Source organism: Phocoena sinus, chromosome 16, assembly GCF_008692025.1.
Source record: "Phocoena sinus isolate mPhoSin1 chromosome 16, mPhoSin1.pri, whole genome shotgun sequence".
In the NCBI taxonomy this organism is placed as follows: Eukaryota; Metazoa; Chordata; class Mammalia; order Artiodactyla; family Phocoenidae; genus Phocoena; species Phocoena sinus.
Window position 1 is genome coordinate 30820840 of NC_045778.1, and position 6674 is coordinate 30827513.

The 6674-nt window shown below is 43.5% G+C and overlaps 1 pseudogene; it reads left to right on the forward strand.

The window, feature by feature from the left end:
* The first annotated feature begins 1156 nt into the window (after positions 1–1156).
* On the forward strand, positions 1157–1622 carry LOC116741955 (annotated as a pseudogene).
* Positions 1623–6674: the final 5052 nt, after the last annotated feature.

Sequence of the window (6674 nt, forward strand, 5' to 3'; positions counted from 1 at the left end):
TGGGCCCGTGAGCCGTGGCCGCTGAGCCTGCGCGTCCGGAGCCTGTGCTCCGCAACGGGAGAGGCCACAACAGTGAGAGGCCCGCGTACCACAAAAAAAAAAAAAAAAAAAAAAATGTTGGCCTGATTACCCTAGAAAGAAGCCCACAGTCACCAAGCACACACCCCTACCTCCAAAACAGAAACATACACAGAGTGTACAGTCAGATTTTGGTGTCTTCCTCAGACAAGAAGACAGACAAGAATCACCTGTTGTTTTGGGGAGAGCCTCTACTAAGAAATACAAGCAACCTGGGAGAAACAGAGGCTTGCGGGGAGAGGAACACTTCAGGAAAAACTATCACGAATATTTTCAGAGAGGTGAGAAGAATTATTCCATACATGAAACAAAAAGAAGGAACTATTAAAAAGAAGATCCAGAGAACAAAAATTAGCTATTAGACGTTAAACATATAATAATAATAAAAGCTCAGTACCTTAAGAGAAGGAAAAGGCACATCAAAGACTGGGAGAAAATATTTGCAAAACACACATCTGATAGAGGCTTGTATCTAAAATATACAAAGAACTCGTAAAACTGAACAATAAGAAAACCAACAAAAAAAAAAGAGAAAGAAAACCAACAAATAAACCAAAAAATAGACAAAAGATCTGAACAGATACCTCCTCAAAGAAGATATAAAAATAAACATATGAAAAGATGCTCAACATTATATGTCATTAGGAATTAACAAATTAAAATAATGAGGTACCAGGAATTATCTAAAAGCCAAAACACTGACAACACCAAATGCTGGTGAGGATGTGGAGTAACAGGAACTCTCGTTTATTGCTGGTGGGAATGCAAAATGGTACAGCCACTTTGGAAGACAGTCTGGAATTTCTTACAAAGCTAAGTGTAGGTTTGCCATCTAATCCAGAGATGGTGCTCCTTGGTATTCACTTAAATGAGCTGAAAACTTATGTCCACACAAAAACCTACACACAAATGTTTATAGCAACCTTATTCATAGTTGCCAAAAACTAGAATCAATCAAGATGTCCTTCAGTAGATGAATTCAAAAAGTACCAATAGCGCCCAGTCTCTCGGCTCCTTGGCGGTAACTGTCTCTTTGGCCTTTTTAACTTCTTCATTTCCAGGACTCAAATTTACTGCCATGTCCTCTGAAGAAGAGAAGCTCTTCGTGGGAGCCCACAACTTCAACACTGATGAGCAGGCTCTGGAAGACCACCGCAGCAGCTTCAGACCTATTTCTGAGGTGGTTATTGTGAAGGACTGGGAAACTCAGCGATCCCGGGGTTTAGGCTACATCATTATCACCAATCCAGAGCATGCCTCAGACGCCATGAGAGCCATGAATAGAGAGTCTCTGGATGGTCGTCAGATCCGTGTAAACCACGTGGGCAAGTCGGCTCTGGAGAACAAGAGGGGGTTCCTTTGGAGCCTATGGGCGTGGTCACAGTTACTCTAGAGGTCGTGGGGACCAGGGCTATGGAAATGGCAGGTATGACAATCAACCTGGAGGATATGGATATGGAACGTCCAGAGACTATGGCGGCGGAAGCCAGGGTGGTCATGACCGCTACTCAGGAAGAAATTACAGGGACAATTATGACAACTGAGATGAGGCATGCACACCTAATATAGATACACAAGGAATGAAACTTCTTCTGATTCAGGACCATCCTTCCAAATGGCTGTATTTATAAAGATTTTTGGAGCTGCACTGAAACATCTGTTTTAGTACATCAACTCTGTTTTTGAATTGAGCTCCCAAGGTAGCTTGTTAAAGACCTTTCAGAAAGCTTCATGTGTTTTTTAAAATTTTTCTCCCATTTAAAGACAAATTCTGAGCCATTTGTAGAGTATGGGTATTTTTCCTTTTTTTTTTTTTTTTTAACCAGATTTTTAGTTCAGGCTCTTAGGATTATTGGTTCTGGCAAAAAATGTTTGGCCAGACTGATTGTTCTTAAAAATGTGTATCTAGGAACATTTTAAAAACCTGTACACAATGTTTAATCACGGTTAGGAAGCAATTTCCAACTGTTAACTATAAGAAATCAAGAACATGATTACTTAGAGGTGTTTTATACTCCCGATCTCTGTCTGATTATATAGAAATTTCTTCAAAATATTTGCGTATGTTTTTTTGTTTTCTTTTTTTTTTTTTTTGGCCGAGCTGCGTGGCTTGCGGGATCTCAGTTTCCCAACTAGGGATTGATCCCAGGCCACAACAGTGAAAGTCCAGAATCCTAACCACTAGGCCACCAGGGAACTCCCCTATATATATTTTTTAATACTGGAAGAAAAAAATATTCTGTTGTGTTTCATGGAGCACTTAGGACATCCTTCACCGAGTTGATTAAAATGATGAAACCTGAAAACAAAATAAAACAAACAAAAAAAGCACCAATACAAGCAAGTTATTTTGAAATATGCAAGTAAATAGGAAAGCATTGTTTAAAAGAGTTGAAAGTGGTTGCCTCTGGGGAAAAGTGAATAGTGAGGACGGGGTAAGAAACTAGTTTTTGTTGTAACAAAAGAAGAATTTGCCTCTCTTAAACAGTGTTAGTGGATCACTGTGATAAAAGTAAAAACAAAAATAGAGAAAAAGAAAAAAAGAACTGGAGAGGAAGGAAGACTCACACATAGACTGAGCCCCCACTCTGGGCCAGTGCTGTTCCAGACACATCTTCATGCTTTGCCTCTTGTAATCCCCACCAGCCTAGAGCATGTATCACTCTCCTGTGAGCCAGGTGATAAGACAGAGGCCCGGAGTCGCCGAGAGCATGCCTGGGGACACATATCTAACAAGAGCTGCCCAATCTCTTCATCTCCCTGCTCCCACCACTTTGGGCAGCTCCCACCAGCACGTTATTTTTCTTCTGAGTTAGTTGCTCTAAGGAGAAAAGGTCTTCCCCAAAGCCTTCCTCCAGCCCCTGCTGACTTGGGGACAGAACTCTGTCAGTGATTTAATACAACCCAGATGGAAGGCTCCAATTGGCTCTTTTTCTTTTTTTTTTTTTTTTTTTTTTTGCGGTATGCGGGCCTCTCACTGTTGTGGCCTCTCCCGCTGCGGAGCACAGGCTCCGGACGCGCAGGCTCAGCGGCCATGGCTCACGGGCCCAGCCGCTCCGCGGCACGCGGGATCTTCCCGGACCGGGGCACGAACCCGCGTTCCCCGCATCGGCAGGTGGACTCCCAACCACTGCGCCACCAGGGAAGCCCCCAATTGGCTCTTAAAGCATTGCCTTTTGGGAGATTTGCAGATAAGCCTTGGAATGTGAGCGGAGAACAATAAAACAGGAGGGTGACAGAATACGAAGGCTGCGAGAGGGGGAGTCACTTAGGGATGAGTATGAACCTGACAAAGCAGCCTCCTGCACAGCTGTCAGGCCTGTGGCCAGGGTTTGGGGCTCGGCCACCAGCCCAGAATCTTAGAGTCAGAGACACATGTGCTCCACACATTCACAAATTCCGGAAACACTTTTGAAGACCCAGTGGCAGGCATTGGGGTGGGAGCTGGGATACAGTGTTGAATCAGACACAGACCTCTGCCTTGAAGGGCTCACAGACTAGCAAATGAGACAGAAAGATGGACGGATGGATAGCCAAATATTTATGATCCAGTGGGATCATAAATAAACATTACAGTAGAGGCAGGGACAGAGTATAAGAGGAGGACAAGAGAAGAGTCCTTGTTATGGAGGAAATGACGTAGGGCTGGGTCGTGAAAAATGAACAGACACATGCCAGCAAAAGACGTTGGGAGGGGCACCCCAGGCAGAGAAAAGAGCAGGTGCAAAGGCATAGCAGCTTGAATGGATGGTGAATCATGGAAGCAGAGTGAAAGGAGCTCTCAGGGCTGTTTGGAGCAGCCCCGCAGAGCTCAGAGGAGCTGGTGTCGTGAGATATGACATCCATTCCTGGTCCCTCCCCTTCCTAGTGTTGTGACCTAAACAAAGTCACCTCACCTCTCTGAGCCTAAGTTTCTTCATCTATTTTAATGGGTATGATAGATTTTAATTTTTTTAACAACATGGAAATAATATATTACGTTGCATTTTTTTAAAATCAAGAAATGTTGGGCTTCCCTGGTGACGCAGTGGTTAAGAATCCGCCTGCCAATGCAGGGGACAGGGGTTCGATCCCTGGTCCGGGAAGATCCCACGTGCCGCGGAGCGACTAAGCCCGCCCGCCACAACTGCTGAGCCTGCGCTCTAGAGCCTGTGAGCCACAACTACTGAGCCTGCGTGCCACAAGTACTGAAGCCCACGCGCCTAGAGCCCGTGCTCCACAACAAGAGAAGCCACTGCAACGAGAAGCCGGCACGCAGCAATGAAGACCCAACGCAGCCAAAAAAAAATGAATTAAATTTTTAAAAAAAAGAAATGTTATACACATGTGTCATGAAAAACAGGTTTCTTGGTCCAATCCTTTCTACCCCTGACTCACTTCCTCAAGGCAACCTCTTTTAAACATCTATATTTTTGTTTACTTAGGTGGTAAGCCTCTGAAATTATTCCATTTCTTGATTTACAGATTTTAGGTAATCTATTGACTCCACGGTATGAAAAATGAAAATTTAATTCACATAAATGCCCTTCTTTTTCTTTTCCTCTCTGTTTTGCCTGCTTATCTGTCTATCTATCTAGTCTATCTATGTCTTCTTCTGTTTACATTTGAACATTTAAACAATGTACTTACTCTTCTGTCCCTTGTTTGTTTTATCAACTCTGGTCAATATCTCAGCAATCTTGTATGAGAATTAGACTATTAACTTCTCCACTTTTTATTTCATTTCCCCACCTCTAATTCAAGTATTCCACTGACTTTACATTTATTTTTATATTGTCAAAATTTTTAACATTGACATTCTATCTTCAATCATCCCTGAGTTTCTATGCTTTGTCTACAAATTGTTTCTAAAAATTGAAAATAGTGTTTATATTCTTATGACTACATATTGTTTACTACGTAACCAATAGGATGCTATAATTATATTACCTCGATTGGGTTTTTTTGCCTTTTTTTCTTTTTTTTTTTAATATGTTGTCTTTTGCCTTTTTTTTTTTAAATTTATTTATTTTTGTCTGTGTTGGGTCTTCGTTTCTGTGCGTGGGCTTTCTCTAGTTGTGGCAAGTGGGGACCACTCTTCATCGCGGCGCGCGGGCCTCTCACTATCGCGGCCTCTGTTGTTGTGGAGCACAGGCTCCAGACGCACAGGCTCAGTAGTTGTGGCTCACGGGCCCAGTTGCTCCGCGGCATGTGGGATCTTCCCAGGCCAGGGCTCGAACCCGTGTCCCCTGCATTGGCAGGCAGATTCTCAACCACTGAGCCACCAGGGAAGCCCTTGCCTTTTTTTCTTGACATTTATAATCGCCTTTCATTTTCCCCCTGCATTACCTTATTTTGCCCTATCCCTAAGTTCTTCCAGTGTCTCTAGGATAACATAAAATCTATGTAATTTCTAGACTGTGAGCTCCACAAGGGCAGACATTTTTATCTGTTTTGCTCACTGTTGTGTGTCCTCAATCTGCCATCTTGAACCTAAAGTCAGAAGTTTCTTTATCTACCTCTCAAGACTATTTTTTTGGCCATGCCGCATGGCATGTGGGATCTCAGTTCCCTGACCAGGGATTGAACCCGTGCCCCCTGCAGTGGAAGCGTGAAGTCCTAACCACTGGACCGCCAGGGAATTCCCTGAAGACTATTTTAAGAGGCAATTGTGCCAAAACAACTTTTTAAATGTCAAGTAGGACTTCCCTGGTGGCGCAGTGGTTAAGAATCCGCCTGCCAATGCAGGGGACGCGGGTTCAAGTCCTGGTCCGGGAAGATCCCACATGTCGCGGAGCAGCTAAGCCCCTGCGTCACAACTACCGAGCCTGTGCTCTAGAGCCCATGAGCCACAACTGCTGAGCCCACGTGCCACAGCTACTGGAGTCCTTGCGCCTAGAGCCCGTGCTTCGCAACAAGAGAAGCCACCGCAGTGAGAAGCCTGTGCACAGCAACGAAGACCCAACACAGCCAAAAATAAATAAATAAATAAATGTCTAATAAATAAATAAATGTCAAGTACTATAAACATAAAATTATTATTTCTATTAAACTTTTTTATTTTTATTTTATCCATCACCTCCCAGACTGATGACTGTTCAACCTCTGTATGCAGTAATGAGAAGCTCACTTTGTATATTTCGGCATCTCTGATTCCTAAAACATCTTTCCTCTATTAAGCTTAAATTTGCATCTCCGTACTTTCTTGCTATTAGGCCTAGCTCTTCTTTCTAGGGTCTTAGCATGTCAGACAGCTCATTGCCTCCTGGGCCTTCCTTCAGAAACAGGGCAGCTACATCATGACCTTCCTGGTGCTCATCTGTAGAGTTTACTCCCAGCTCCTCCCTTCATTCCCCCGACCATGCAAGTTCCCACCCTTCACTGTCCTGACCATGCTGCCCAAAGGGCAGCGCCTACAACTGCCCACAGACTCTAGGCCCATCTCAAACCTCACAGTAGACAGTAAGTATATGAATGGTATTATTTTCTTAAACTCTCAGTCCTTAAAACAGCATGAGGACCAAATACAGAAAACAACAATCTCTCTCTCATTTAAAATGTCAGGTCTTGTTAATACACAAAATATGCACTGAAAGGCCAGTATTGACACTCTGCCT